General features: G+C 36.7%; 1 protein-coding gene across 2 annotated transcripts in view; it reads left to right on the forward strand.

The window, feature by feature from the left end:
- Positions 1-17,136, forward strand: part of agap3 (ArfGAP with GTPase domain, ankyrin repeat and PH domain 3) — a 1,735,421-nt gene that overhangs the window by 1,669,029 nt on the left and 49,256 nt on the right. The window lies entirely within an intron of this gene.

The raw sequence follows: 17,136 nt of genomic DNA on the forward strand, positions 1-17,136 counted from the left end.
TTATTTACCTTAATATTACCTTAATTCCTTTCTTTTCTACCTGAACAATTTTCAGTTTTCCACTTCTGAGGTTACCACTACTGGTTTGCTATTGCTATTCAGTTAGCACTGTTATTCTGTTCCTGTAGTTATTTCTGTGTTTTTGCTTACACTAGCTTAAGTGTGATACAGTTTCCATTTTCTTAGTAGGGTAAATATGGAAATGTAATTATTCAACAAATCGTTTTTCTTCAGTGAAGAAAAAAATAAATTATAAAGTATCCTGGCACCCCCAGTATGTGTAATGGAGTCTTAAAAACTGAGGAAGAAGATTAATATGTTTACTATCTAAAATGAACATTTTTAAATGCACTTAAACCAAAACTTTTTGTGTAAATTAAGTGCATTATGTAGTATGTGTAGTATGTTCTAAAATGGTCTGTAAATCTTAGTCTTAAAATTTTCTTTCACACCTGAACAACCAGAAGGGTGAATGGGAAAATTTAATGTGGATATTTAGAACATCTATAGCTTTGAAGTTTTCAAAAACAACAGGCGGATCAGTGCGGCATCCGCAGTAATGCGGGCATTGTATCGGTCTGTCGTGGTGAAAAAGGAGCTGAGCCGCAAGGCGAAGCTCTCAATTTACCAGTCGATCTATGTTCCTACCCTCACCTATGGTCATGAGCTATGGGTAGTGACCGAAAGAACGAGATCGCGAATACAAGCGGCTGAAATGAGTTTCCTCCGCAGGGTGTCTGGGCTTTCCCTTAAAGATAGGGTGAGAAGCTCAGTCATCCGGGAGGGGCTCAGAGTAGAGCCGCTGCTCCTCCGCATCGAGAGGAGTCAGATGAGGTGGCTCGGGCATCTGATCAGGATGCCTCCTGGACGCCTCCCTGGTGAGGTGTTCCGGGCACGTCCAACCGGGAGGAGGCCCCAGGGAAGACCCAGGACACGCTGGAGGGACTATGTCTCTCGACTGGCCTGGGAACACCTTGGGATTCTCCCGGAAGAGCTAGAAGAAGTGGCCGGGGAGAGGGAAGTCTGGGCATCTCTGCTCAAGCTGCTGCCCCCGCGACCCGACCTCGGATAAGCGGGAGACAATGGATGGATGGATGGATATATAATATAATATAGTGACGTGTGAGTCCCTGTCTTGCACCCCGAAACACAAGGCTGAGTCTCAGTACTTTAGCAAAACAAACTTTATTCAGCTTGAAACAGGAGCAGCACAGTTATTTATTGTGGCGGGATGTTCCACTTTACTATACACAGACACAGCAATCAGACAGGGTCATGTCCAAGTTAATGGCCAAGTAATACTGTTCCCTGTAGTTATATTGTCCCTTGCATCACCCATCACCCTTATTGTTCCTAGCGCCACCGCGATCTTTTTGGATTTGTTTTCTCGGCGAACTGCCACAGTTGAGGGAGCCCGCGGTTGTCCCAGCAACTGACAGACTATCTTCCATAGAAACGGCGATCACACTTTGGGACACTCTTCGGCATGTCGTCCTGTTGAGGGGAGCCCCAAAGGAGTTTAGAAACCTTATATATAAATAAAACTTCTATTTACCCTTCCACACTCATTGGTTGGACAAGATGAGCTTGGGATATTGTGCGAGGAGGGTCATCCAAACAGATAAAATATAAAGAATACTGATTAGAAATTTCACACTGGGTCTCATGTGGGTTCTATTGTATTCAAGTTTACTTTTATAAAATGGGACTCCCCAAAAAGATAAGGTAATAAAATATATGAAAATGTTATGTGCTTCAAATTTCTCTTTCAGCATATTAAGCCAAATTTAACAGTAAGCCACTTGAGCATATAAACCGTGTACTGAACCCTAGCAACTGTCTCTTTTAGTATCAGTGAAATTTGTGCTTATCAATAGCATATATGACAACCATCTATGACAGGTGGAAATGTAATTTCTTTAAGTGATTTAAATCATAGGATGCATATTGCATGTTGACATTATTTTTTTATATTTATTTTGAACCTTCTAAAATCATTGAAAGCAGCTAAAACTGTGCACACAAAGTTTTTGTGGAATAATGTATACATAATATATATATAAATAATAAATAATATGTGGAATATTCTCATATAAACATATTTTTAATTTTAATCACAGTTAAAAACAGGGTTGTGGAGTCAATAAAAAAGCTTTCAACTCCAGAAAGCTTTAAAAATATTTTATATTTGTAATATTGTAAATCATCACACCCACACACAGATATTCATCTCGTGTAGTATATTGTGAATGAAAATGTGCTTTAATAATGTGCATTAGGACTGGAATTCTGTTAGACTCGGCTTAAAAGTTACAGGTTTAGAATCTATTTTGTATCAAGCAAAGAAGAATTAAAATATACAGACAGTGAAATAGCAGAGACTCTAAATTTGCATTTTTTGAGGACTTCACATGTGAAGAAGTGGATAAACTCCCAGTGATAAAAGGGACTACTAAGGAGGTACAGAATGATTTTCAGATTGTAGAGGGAGAAGTACTGCTCAGAATAAATAGGCTGAAATCAAACAGATCTCCAGGACCAGGTAATATTTATCCTTGAGTTCTTAAGGAAGTTAGTGAGTACATATTTAAACCCTTGACACACATTTTTAGGTAGTAACTGCAAACTGGAAAGTTCCAAAGGACTGGAAAATGGCAAATATTATCCTGTTATATAAAATGATGATTGTATAGATCCAATTAAATACATACCAGTAAGCTTAACATGCATCACAGGTAAATTAATGCAATGAATTACTAAGGATAAGACTTAGCAACAGATGGCAATAGCAGGATTGGTGAAAATTCAGGATGGGTTCAGATGAGGAATTCTATGAGGAACCAACAAAAGGATATGATCAAAGTGGCACATATGATATTATTTATCTTGACTTTCAGATAGCATTTAATAAGGTGCTACATTAGAAGATGGGCATCAAATTAAAAGAGGTGGGAGTTCAGCGTATAGTGTGTAGATGGCTGCAGAATTGGCTAACACACAGGAAGTAGAGGGTGATGGTGTAAGTAACCTTATCAGAAGCGGGTGAATGTGAATTTCAGAGTGGTGTCCCAAGGTGGGCAGTGCTAGGGCCACTACTATTTTTAATATATATAAACTGAACACTGAAACGTTTGCAGTGCAGCATGTAATGCATATGTCTTTTGTTATTTGCTATTTGGTATGGCATTTGTAAAAGCAGTGTTAATGTTTGTGATACACCATCTATTGGAATGACAAAATGCAATGCATTTTATTGCTAAAAATGATTTTGATGTGCCGTCATTTGGAATGTCAGAAATGCAGCATAGTGGACTCGTCACAATCAACTTCCAGACTGTGTTCATAAGGCTAATAGAATGTTAGATTATATAGCACGATGTGTAGACTACAAGTCAAATGAGGTTATGCTGAAGCTTTATAACACACTGGTTAGACCTCATCTGGAGTACAGTTTTGGTCTCCAAACTATAAAAGAAACATAGAAGTGCTAGAAAAAGAGAAGAGCCACTAAGATTATTCCAGGTCTGTAACGGATGAGTTATGAGAAAAGAAGAAAATAATTAAACTTTTTCATTTTGACCAAACAATGATTAAGAGGTGTCATGATTGAAGTGTTCAGAATTATGAATGGAATTGGTACAGTGGATCGAGACACTTACTTTAAAATGAGTTCAACAAGAACATGGGGACACAGTTGGAAAATAGTTAAGGGTAATTTTCACACAAACATTAGGAAACTCCAGTGAAAATATGATAGTTTTGAATATGAACAAAAACACATTATACAGATTATTTTCATGTATTAAATATCTAATCACAGTTCATTTGTTTTATGATGCTGTTTCTGTGAAATGCAGTAAATTTGATATCCACATATGAAAAACGATTCTAGCTACAATGCACACCAAAGTACAAACAGATTCATTTACTTTTTTCTCCTTCCCAGCAGCTCAGAAATGTACATGTGTGTTCATTAAGAAAATATTACTGTGCAAGACAAAGGCTCCCTATCAACAACAGTAAGAAAACAAAAGTGTATTTTGGCATCTCAAAGCAAACAAGCTATTTTAGTACACAATATCTGTGTATGGATGTTAAAAGCACATGCCTACGGTATGAATCTAAATTTTCAATTGGGTTTTACCCAGGTAAAATCTAAAACATCAGAGTGGCTGTGTGTACCAAAAAGCTACACTCTTTGTTGTTTTTCTAACAAGGAGTCTAAAATAGCTAAACGTCTTGCTGTTTTTGCCAAGCAGCTTAGAGGAAAGAAATCCTATATAAAGTGTCAGCAGACACTGGGTCTCTGTCCTTTTTGTTAAATAAAAATCACCTGTTAATAGATATTAGATTTCTTTTTTTCTTTTACGCTGTGAAGCTAACTTATGACTTAGTATTTTAAGGTACATATTTAGTGTTGGGGTTTATTATTTAATGCTTTTTATCAGCATTTTTTAGCTGGAACAATTTCAACAAAATAGAGGACCAATGCATTAAATTGGGTTTTTCAAGAAGGCAGAAATTCATTTAAAATGTGTTGCAATATGTTGCAACACAACTATCATTCCTTTCATGAAAAACTGGATCCAGTTAAAATAGGGTGCTAGCATTTTCTCTTTACTGTGTATAGTTTTTTCTGTTTGACCTGTTTTTTTCTGTCTTTTCCAATTACCTTTCTAGAAGGTTGCACATTTCCAAAGTTCTGGATTACTGGCACTGCTGTCGCAGTTTAATTGAGGTAGACTGCACTTTAAAGGAATACTGTACAAATATCCATTTTTTAAATGTGTGACTGTAAAGCATTACAGTATATACTTTTTCTATCCATGTATGCATTTAGCAGTAATATAAAGTGCACGAGCAACAGAATGCATTTCTATTAAAAACAAACAGAAAGCGCCTGATCGTTGAGAAGAAAAGAATAATGTATAAATTCATACTCTTTTTTCTTTCTCAATCATGGTTACAGTCAAAAAGATTATTATTAAATATTAGTTTACGTACACAAATGTTCAATATATTCAAATAGTAATCCTTAGAAAACAAATTAAATTTAGATGCAATTATTATTTATGTATTTGTATGATATCCAGTTCATAGTTGTCTGACCTTTTTCAGTTTTCAAGACTGCCTTCAGCAGGAATTCTAGCAGCAGCTTATGGGCATTTTTAGTGCATCATCCAATTTTTAAAATGCTTTCCTTCAGCTTCTCAGATGCTTCACATTTACGTCTTGAACCCCCGGCTAAAAACTATTATAATATGGGGACTATAACTACTAAAGCTTCAATCAGTTCCTGCACTCAATAATCTGTGTGAAAAAACTTGTAACTTTCCAACAAAGAGAGAGCATGAGTCTTTGGTGCTAGAGAGCTGTACTCGGTTTACTGATACAGAATGGAAGTAAAAAGTCACTCCATGTGTTTACTTTGCTGCAAAGTCTGTTTCAAAGCAGTGGAAAAGCATGCTTTAACACTCTTCCATTAAACTATAAAAACTTGTCAGACAGTGTGTTGTCATCAGATTTCCAGTGTTACTCCTGACTTGTGTTCCCATCATGTTATATAATTTGAGATGCTGCACAGAATGTTAATAATAATAATAATAATACATTTTATTTATATAGAGCCTTTCCCGTGCTCAAGGTGCTTTACAGAGTTTAAGAAAGAACGGCAGGGTATATAGCATTGTTCTAAACCAGATAAATAAATAGAGAAGAGTAAGATAGTGAATTCAGAGAAAAGCCTAACAGACAACATAATTGATGGCATAGTACACACACATACAGGTTACATGAGCATCTTGACAAAGAGGTAAACTGAAAAAGGGTAATAAAGTGTAGCAGAGCTAAAAGCCTTCCTCAGCAGATGAGTTTTGAGTTGTTTTTTAAAAGAATTCATGGAGTCAGCTGACCTGATTAATTTCGGTAGGTCATTCCAGAGTCGGGGTGCCCATTAGTGTGGGGCACATCAAGATTGCCAGAACCAGAGGACTTTGGTGGGTGGGCAGGCACATAGTGATGGAGAAGGTTACTGATGTGGTTTGGCGCAAGGTCATTTAAGGCTTTGTAGATTATTAGTAGGATTTTATATTCGATTCTGTAAGACACAGGGAGCCAGTGAAGACGGAGCAGGATGGGTGTGATGTGCTCGCTGCTGCTGGTTCGAGTAAGGACTCTTGCAGCTGAGTTTTGAATAAGCTGCAGCTGTGATATAAGATTAGAAGGGGTACCTGCCAGTAGGGAATTACAATAATCGATGCAGGATGTGATAAAAGCAGGCAGGTTATGAGCTGAGAAAGCTCTGATGAAGATCCACTTTTAACACTGAAACAGAGTTGAGTATCATCTGCATAAAAATGATAACCCAGTCCAAAGCTATGAATAATATGGCCAAGGGGAAGCATATAAATACAGAAGAGAAGAGGACCAAGGACAGAGCCCTGAGGAACTCCTTGTGTGACTGACGCTGAGCTAGATCTGCTGTTGCCAGGACTAACAAACTCTTGCCTATCAGTCAGATAGGACTTGAACCACTGGAGGGCAGTGCCAGAGATACCCAGCATGATCTCCATTCTGGACAGTAGAATGTCATGTCTGACAGTGTCTAAAGCTGTACTGCAGTCTAACAGAATTAATATGCTGGTTTGTCCAGAGTCTGCTGCCATAAGCAAATCATTGGTTACCCGTAGCACAGCAGTTTCACAGCTGTGCTGGGCCCTGAAACCAGACTGAAAGGGTTCCATCAAATTATTAAAAGTTAAGTAGTTGGTGAGTTGGGAAGCTACAACACGCTCAAGAACTTTTGACAGAAAAGGTAAGTGGGAAATAGGCCGAACATTGTTAAGATTGTCAGCATCAATGTTGTGTTATACATCCACAACATCACAGTAATTTACATCTCACTTCTTGCAGACAATATACATATCATAGTCAAATACCTTATTTATGTATTAAATCAGAAAGAAATATCAGGGATCATAATGTGATTCAAAGCAGCACTTCACATCCTCCTTATCAAAGGGTTAAATGAAGGATGCATATTTCTGCATTGGTTCATCTCCCACCTTTAAATGGCCAATGCTAATAACACACAGTGGTTCTGATAGAAAAATATCATTCAAACTGTATCGACCTTTTACTAATTCATATTCTGCTTATGGAACCAGTTTAAAACACCTCTATGTGCTGACTGACGCTGCTCTGAGTGAAGCTTCAACCTGTTTACGGTGTTGATGTTTATATAAAGGTGCTTTATTCAGAATGAGCTAACACTAGTTTTTAATAAAATGTTACGACTCCAGGAAAAGGTCATTATAGCCTCTTGTATTTTCCATTTGGCACATTGATACTATTTCACTTTTACAAATGATTTTTAATTTATGTTTACATCCTTAGAACATCCTTTACATTAAAACAATTTCTTCCTGTAAATACTGTATTCTATTCTATAGTGAATGAATAGTTATGCAAGCTTTTGAAAATTACTCTTAATTTTGTTAATATTAAATTTTTTAACCTTGATGCAATGGAAAAATGACTGCATGCAGAAGCCTATCTACAGTGGATTTTTTTTTTGAGTGATTCCACTGGTTTCCAAATGGGTAAAGCTAATACCTACACACTAAGGATGTTATATGACTGTTTTTCAGAATAAATCTATGATTGTACCTGTGGCCCAACTGTGTATCTTTTGCTTGTTTTTTTTGGAAAATGGTCCAATGTAATGTTGATGAACTATATGTTTAATTTCTTTTTGCCTGAATTATCAGTACCTCTATTTGATTTGAAAAAAATATATAATTGAAAAGCTACTGACAAAAAGCCATTACTTTTTGACTATGGAAAGGCAACACTTTAGCATAAAAACTAAGAAGACCTCTTAATGTTATTTCCATTGTAAAAGAGCTATGCCTTGCTGCTATTCTGTGTAAGTGGCCATTGAAATGATTAGGCTTCAATGGCTTTCATCACAGTCTAATCACACCACATAAGCTGCATCAGCTTTTTTTGTTAGGTATCATGATCAATCCATGCTCTTTTTTTCCCTAGCTAAAATCATCTCAAATATTTCCATTTTATGAGTGGGTACATTTTTGTATTGCAGTTATATGCCTAGCCTAGTTCTGTTATTGTAGTTATGATGCTTTTAGTGGTCTGTCTGGAAATTTGTTTGCTTTTGATTATCCATAAGCATATTGATGACTCATGTGTAATGTACAGAATCACTGCTACTACTACAACTACGGAATTTGTTTTCACAGAAATTAACACCTTGAAGCAAAAACAAACCCGGCAATATTTAGTTTGCATGGGCTGAAGCTTTTAATTGAAAGGGCTTCCACTAAGTAAGTATAGGTGACCTATTAGTTCTGTAATGCTTACATGTGTTGTTTTTTCATATTTTCCTTTTCCACCACCTTTACATTTTTTCTTCTACTACATATATTTTAACTTAAGACCTTCAAGCATATAATTTAATCAGAACCAAAAGTATTTTGTAATAATAAAGATCACCGTTCTTGGTGACTCTGACTCCCCATGGTGGATACTCCTGCTCTGGACTGTGCAATAGTAAAGACTCTGTACCTTTATTTAATAGATTTTCACATCATCTCTCTTATTATTTTGCTATAAATTTCAGTAATTGTGTTTTCTGTCAGCAACATAAACATTAAACTGAATATACATTAGTGACACTCTTCAGATTACTATTTATTTAAAATGCACAGTTGACTGTCTTTGTTCTTCAGAAACGCTGGTGATCACTTTTGCTTTTATGTTTTTACTTTAGCCTACACACATTTTTTTAAATATTATAGTACTTTCAAAATGCCATTCCGTTTTTTCACCTGAATCTGAAATCAATTTAGTTTCACAAAGCAACATTTAAATAGAAGATATGAGTGTGATTCTTTTAATAAACATGAACATTAGCTGCTTGGCAAATTATAATAATAATAATAGTGGGGAATCAAAAAGTATAGTTATGCTTGTTGAAAATAAGTACTTCCTCAGTTATTACTTTCATATGAACATTAATCCAGTAAAGCCAGCTATCATAATATGGAATATATATGGTCACAAGTAATAAGGAAATGCACAACAAAATAATGACATAAAATTTGAGAAAAACAAACTTAGAAATGAGGGAATGAAATTAGAACACTCTAGACGAGAACAGGCCATTCAGCACAAAAAAAGCTCGCCAGTCCTATTCACTTATTTCTTCGAAAAAAACATCAAGTCGAGTTTTCAAAGTCCCCAACATCTTACTGTCTACCACACTACTTGGAAGCTTATTTCAAGTGTCTATCGTTCTTTGTGTAAAGAAAAACTTCCTAATGTTTGGGAGAAATTTACTCTTAACAAGTTTCCAACTGTGTCTCCATATTCTTGATGAACTCATTTTAAAATAACAGTCTCGATCCACTATACTATTTCCCCTCATAATTTTAAACACTTCAATCATGTCACCTCTTAATCTTTTGCTTAAACTGTATAGGCTCAGCTATTTTAATCGTTCCTCATAATTCAACCCTTGTAGCCCTGGAATCAGCCTAGTCGCTCTTCTCTGGACCTTTTCTAGTGCTGCTATGTCCTTTTTGTATCCTGGAGACCAAAACTGCACACAGTACTCAAGATGAGGCCTCACCAGTGCATTATAAAGGTTGAGCATAACCTCCTTGGACTTGTACTCCACACATTGTGCTATATAACCTAACATTCTGTTAGTCTTCTTAATGGCTTCTGAACACTGTCGGGAAGTCGATAGCTTAGAGTCCACTATGACTCCTAAATCCTTCTCATAAGGTGTACTCTCGATTTTCCGACAGCCCATTGTGTATTCAAACCTAACATTTTTACTTCCTATGTGTAATACTTTACATTTACTGACATCAAATTTCATCTGCCACAAATCTGCCCAAGCCTGTATGCTATCCAAGTCCTTCTGTAATGCTATAATGGATTCCAGATTATCTGCCAGTCCACCTATCTTGGTATCATCTGCAAACTTAACCAGCTTGTTACTTATATTCCTATCTAAATCATTTATATATATTAAAAATAGCAGTGGCCCTAGCACTGACCCCTGTTTTAACACCACTCTTAACATCGGCCAGTTCTGATGAGGTTCCTCACACTATCACCCTCTGCTTCCTGTGTCTGAGCCAATTCTGCACCCATCTAAAAACATCACCCTGAACTCCCACTTTTTAATTTGATGCCCAACCTCTCATGTGGCACCTTATCAAATGCTTTCTGAAAGTCCAGATAAATAATATCATATGCTCCACTTTGATCATATCCTTTTTGTTGCCTCCTCATAGAATTCCAGTATGTTAGTAAAACACGACCTCCCTCAGCATGTTAGTAAAACACGACCTCCCTCTTCTGAACACATGCTGACTGTTCCTAATAACTCCTGTCCTTGCCAGGTGTTGCTCAATCTTATCCTTAATAATTCCTTCCATTAATTTTCCTGTGGTGCACGTTAAGCTTACTGGCCTATAGTTCCTTGGCTCTGCCGTTACCCTTTTTATATAATGGGGTGATATTTGCCATTTTCCAGTCCTTCAGAATCTCTCCAGTGCGCACTGACTTCATAAAAATATGTGTCAAGGTTTATATATGTACTCACTAGCCTCCTTAAGAACTCGAGGGTAAATATTATCTGGTCCTGGTGATTTGTTTGATTTCAGCTTATTTAATCTGAGCAGTACTCAGATATTATGACGTTACAGGAGAAGAATTGTTGTACTATTAATAATGCATTTTTGTTACTTCAGGGGCATCTTAATTCATGTATAAAATAAATATATTCCAAAAACAAGCAAAATGAAAAGAAAAGAAAAAAGGTCCAAACCAGACCCATCACCCAAGAAAAAAGCTTAAAGCGGATTGTAGCTGATTTTATCCAAAATTACTAGCTATCAGTTCACATCCTAGGATGTGATTCAAGCTACAGTGTGATGTATGTTCAAAATAATTCCACACAAAAACTATACAGCAGACGTAGTAAGGGTGACAGCAAGAAGGGGCTTGGCGTGACATCTGGACAGAGGAAGGAGGAAAAGGAAACCTGGTGGTGCAATGGGGAAGTACAGAAGAGTATAACAGAGGAAGAGGATGGCAAAGAAGAAGTAGGATAGCAAGGTGGAAGTAAGGACAGCTATGAAGAATGGAAACATTGTTGGTCCAGATGACATACTGTACCTGTTGAAGTACAGTATGGAGGTATTTAATAGAGATGACAGTGGAGTTTTTAACCAGATTATTTAATCAAATCGTGGAAAGTGAGAGTATGCCTCAGGAGTAGAGAAGAAGTGTACTGGTACCAATTTTTAAGAATAAGGATATGCAGAGGTATAGTACCTACAGGGCGATAAAACTGATGAGCCATAGCATGAAGTTATGGGAGAGAGTAGTGGAAGCTAGGTTAAGAAGTGAGGTGATGATTAGTGAGCAGTAGTATGGTTTCATGCCAAGAAAGAGCACAACAGATGCGATGTTTGCTTTGAGGGTGTTAATGGAGAAGTATAGAGAAGGCCAGAAGGAGTTGCATTGTCTTTGTGGACCTGGAGAAAGCATTTGACAGGGTGCCTCAAGAGGAGTTGTGATATTGTGTAAGAGTTGCACAGGATATGCACGAGGGAGTTGAGACAGTGGCGAGGTCTGCGGTAGGAGTGACGAATGCATTCAAAGTGAAGGTGGGATTACATCAGGGATCGGCCCTTTCTTATTTGCAATGTTGATGGACAGGTTGACAGATGAGATCAGACAGGAGTCCACGTGGACTATGATGTTTGCAGATGACATTGTGATCTGTAGCAAGAGTAGGGAACAGGTTGAGGAGACCATGGAGAGGTGGAGATATGGTCTAGAGTGGAGAGGAATGAAGGTCATTAGGAACAAGACAGAATACATGTGTGTGAATGAGAGAGAGGTCAGTGGAAAAGTGAGGATGCAGGGAGTAGAGTTGGCGAAGGTGGATGAATTTAAATACTTGGGATCAACAGTACAGAGTAAAGAGGATTGTGAAAGAGAAGTGAAAAAGAGAGTGCAGGCAGGGTGGAATATGTGGAGAAGAGTGTTAGGAGTAATTTGTGACAGACTGGTATCAGCAAGAGTGAGAGGGAAGGTCTACTGAACGGTAGTGAGACCAGCTATGTTATATGGGTTGGAGACGGTGGCACTAACCAGAAAGCAGGAGACAGAGCTGCAGGTGGTAGAGATAAAGATGTTAAGATTTGCATTGGGTGTGACGAGGATGGACAGGATTAGAAATGAGTACATTAGAGGGTCAGCTCAAGTTGGATGGTTGGGAGACAAAGTCAGAGAGGCGAGATTGCGTTGGTTTGGACATGTGCAGAGGTGAGATTCTGGATATATTGGGAGAAGGCTGTTAAAGAGAGAGCTGCCAGGCAAGAGAAAAAGGGGAGGGCCTAAGAAAAGATTTATGGATGTGGTGAGAAAGGACATGCAGGTGGTGGGTGTGACAGAACAAGATGTAGAGTACAGGAAGATCTGGAAAAAGATGATCCGCTGTAGCAACTCCTAACAGGAGCAGCTGAAAGAAGAATAAAGTCAAATTTCAAAGCCAAAAAGTTCATACAAAAATAGACACAAAATTGATATTAAAGAAAAAAAAAGTTCTTGATTAATAAAAATTCAGTTTAAGGCTTATGTATCTTGTTTCTCTAAGTTTGGTTATACAGTCATACTTGAGGCACACTAAGCTCGTAAGAATGGTCAGAAAACTGTATGCCATCTCCTTTTAGCAAACATACAGTATCTAATAGTCCATGCTAGCAGTAAGATTATTTCATAACTTGCTTAATTAGCACTCTGTTCTACAGATATACAGTAGCTAAGAAAAGTCTATCTCATGTTAATTTACTAGGGGAAAAAGGCTATACCATATTCTAGATCAAGGGTTCCCAAACTTTTTTCAGCCTCATTCCCCTTTACCAAAAACTTTTAAAACCGTCGACCCCCTAATTACATGCAATGGTTTTTCATATCCGCACTTGCTTTGATATGTTCGATAAGACAATGAACAGACATGTTTGTGCTACATGTATTTTCATGCATTCTTACGTGTGACTCTTTTAATGACACATTTTACCTTTTCGTTCGCAAATTTGGTATGTAATGTGTTTTTTTTAAATGATTTTACTTCTTAATTAGGTACCTATTGGAATCATAGATATTTTGAAGTAACAAACAAATAGCAGTAGTAAGGGGGTCTATTTTTGCTGTCGTTGACCCCCAAATTTTTTCATTGAAACTATCGACCCCTAGAAAGTTCGAATCGACCCCAGGGGGTCAATATCGACCACTTTGGGAACCCTTGTTCTAGATAGATATAAGAAAATATTTTAATATTGAAATTAAGCAAACACAATATGAATTTAACATCAAACATTAACTTTCTAAGACTGGCTCTTATACAGGCATTTGAATTTCTGTGGATGAGCACTTGTCAATATAAAATAAAATTACTTCTTATTTAAGTGTTAGTTTATGAGAACTATTTTAATAAAGCATTGATGTCAAAATAATTCAAATTAAATAAACTGCTGTAATACGGACACAGATGCTGTAGGCATAACGTTAGAATATATTATACCTATAATGTGCATAGTATAATAATAATAGATTTTATTTGTATAGCACACTAAAATAACAATCATCTCTTGGTGTTTTGCAACTCAAGATAAATAAAACAACAACATAATAATACTATTTAAAATTCTATATATAAAACAGTAATCAATATTACTTGTTATAGATTATCAAAAACACATTGAAACAAGTCTTAAAATTCTTCTTTAAAATAGTCACTGTCGCAGAGTTTTGGACACACAACAGGAGCTTGTTTGTGCAGAGTCATGTCCATAAAAGAGCCATGATGTTAAAAGACCCAGAGTGCAAAGAAATAAAAGATGTATGTGGTAAGTACAGTATATCTGGAAGGTAGACAGGGGCAATACCAGTAATACATTTGTAAAATAAGAGTGGAATCTTTAAATGGAACTTCTCTTAATAGGTAACCAGTGCAAGGGTGAGAAAACTTGAGTTATATGAATGAATTTATGAGTTTTTGTTAAAACATGTACAGGACTGTTTCGGACATACTGTAACCTCGGAATGGTCTTTTAAGGGAGAGAAGAAGGGAATTACAATAATCAAGACAAGATGTGATGAAAACACTAACTTCTTGGAGTGAATTTTGTAGAAAAGGCCTAGCTTTATGCTGTCATTTACAGAATACAGCAAAAATTCTGGACAAGGATGCAGCAATATGACTTTAAAATGAAAGTGTAGGATCAAATTTAATTCCAAGATTTATAACCAAGGAAGAAAAAGGAGTCAAGTAACAATATTTTTTGATTGACATTTTCTTTACCTGTCAAGAACTGACCCACATGTATAATCTCTGATTTATTGCTGTTTAACTGTATGTAATTACAGTTTAATAATCCAATTCTGAATATTATATAAACAGTGAGTGGCTTTAGTTTGTGGAACATGGGCATCAGAAATACTTTAGAGATAAACCGTATGCTGATGTAATTAACCCAAAGATATTTAAAATAAAATTGGGCCAAGTGCAGACCCTTACAGAGCTCCTGAAAGAACACAGCCAGATTATGACTGATGCTTCCCAACTCTTTCCGACTGTAAGATCACTACAGAACCCCTTCAATGCCACATTGAACAATTTTTTTTCCCAAGTGTAATTCTGTCTGACTCTGTTTGATGCCTTCTTTATAGTTAACACTCACACAAGCCTTGTTCCATCTGTACAACTTTTTAGCAGCATTCTGTAACCATCAGTGTTCTTCACTAAAATATCTGATTGAGAGTCACAGTCATTTCTAGTTTTGTCTATAGTAAAAGTAGACAGTGGTGATTTAATGATTTTTATGATATCCATACTGTTATTATAATAATTTCTAAGCTCTCTGATGTGCAATTATCAATAATCTACATTAACAACTTTGAGTGCTTAAACAAGTTCCCCTCTAACATAGTGCTGAAGTTACCACCAGTGTTAAATAACCAGCCTGGGAATTAACATAGGCACTCTTCTAGAAGTTATGTCTATCTACTGTATGTATCCTCCATGCATGAGTGCTGGTCACTATACTTTGTGATATCCATGAACCTATTGGGTTTTTGTTTGAAAAAGCAAGGAAACCATATTTATACATATCTTCTGGATAATTCTGGATTTGTATATAGATGGATAGATACTTTATTAATCTCAATGGGAAATTCATAAATAATAATAATAAATAATAATAAATGGATAAAGGCCAGTTCACTGTAATGGGGATTAAAAAGTATAACTGTAACTGGAATAGAAATCTTTGTAAACTTGAAAAAAAGTAAAAACTGCACTATTAGTAATGTGTGAGATTCCAAAGAGCTGAAGCAAGCCATCTAATTAAGTAAAATACTACATTTAACACCAAGAGTTGGCTTCTTAACTGATTGACACTCCTTAGCAAATCAAATATTTAGATACAGTAGAAAAACAAGTTTATTTAACCTTACAATTGGCTGTTATCTTTAGCTTACATAATGCAAAAAATTAGTTGAATTAGACTTGTTTTTTAATTGAAAACCCTTCAAGTCTGCAAAATCTGTAATTGTTATTCTTCTTCTATCGGTTTCTTAGTGGTCGCCACAGCAGATCATCTTTTTCTGTATCTTCCTGTCCTCTGCATCTTGCTCCATTACATCCACCACCTGCATGTCCTCTCTCACCACATTCATAAACCTCCTCTTCGGCCTTCCTCTTTTTCTCTTGCCTGGCAGCTCTATCCTTAGCATCCTTTTCCCAATATACTCAGCATCTCTCCTCTGCACATGTCCAAACCAACGCAATCTTGCACCTCTGACTTTGTCTCCCAACCGTCCAACTTGAGCTGACCCTCTGATGTACTCATTTCTAATCCTGTCCATTCTCGTCACTCCCAATGCAAATCTTAGCATCTTTAACTCTGCCACCTCCAGCTCTGTCTCCTGTTTTTTTGTTACTGCCACCATCTCCAACCCATATAACATAGCTGGTCTCACTACCTTCCCTTTCACACTTGCTGGAACACCTTCTGTCACAAATCACTCCTGACACTCTTCTCTACCCACTCCACCCTGCCTGCACTCTCCTGCCCTCTTTTCCACACTCCCAGTTATTCTGTATTGTTGATCCCAAGTATTTAAACTCATCCACCATCAACAACTCTACTCCCTGCATCCTCACCATTCCTGTTATTGATCACAGCAAAATCCTTATATTTAGTTCATTTTATAATTTGACTGCACTTTTTTATAATAAGAATAGGCTATTTTTTACCAAAATTATGCCTTTAAAAAATAAATCTTTAAAAACCAATGAAATCGACCATTAATTTGCCATTAGTGTCTGATGTACTCTCTCTCTATTTTTTCAAAATAGACAATGAAATAAACCCAGATTCTTTTCATTATGCTATATACCCATTTTTATTTCCTGTACTGCTTCCTAGAGTAATGTTTCTGAGACTAAATTCTAGCAGTAATTATTACAACTATAATTTCCTTATAATTCAAGTATGTAATTTGAACCACAAAGATAGGACAAACATGCTGAAAAGTAAATTCATTACAATCTGTGCAATAAGGTAAGCATATGGCATCTATTGTAGCAATCAGTGGGTATTATTTCTGCCAGGACTGTCAGACCAAAAGGGTATTAATAAAGGAATGAATGTCACTCCACTGCCATGATTGTTTTTTTGGGTGACTGATAGCTGCTGCAGTGAGCAACCTGAGTGACAGTTTGATCTAATGCCTCACTTGTAATTAACGAGACAATTATTGTGTTAAAGCTGACCCTGGGGGCAGTGCCCTTGGACCTGCCTGCCTCTGTCACTGATACATCACTGTAGCAGAGTCGATTACTCTCATTCACAAGCACATTAGTGCAGAAGAATCATTTAGGCCAGATATGTGCACTAAATTGAGCTGAAGAATTGGAGTCATCTTACAGACTAAACAGTTGGCTGGTTCGTATTTCTCTAACGAGATTGTTGAATATTTAACTGCCAATATTTGGAGATTTAGGGGACTCAGCTGGTTGTAGGC

Source organism: Erpetoichthys calabaricus, chromosome 6 (genome assembly GCF_900747795.2).
Source record: "Erpetoichthys calabaricus chromosome 6, fErpCal1.3, whole genome shotgun sequence".
Taxonomy (NCBI): Eukaryota; Metazoa; Chordata; class Cladistia; order Polypteriformes; family Polypteridae; genus Erpetoichthys; species Erpetoichthys calabaricus.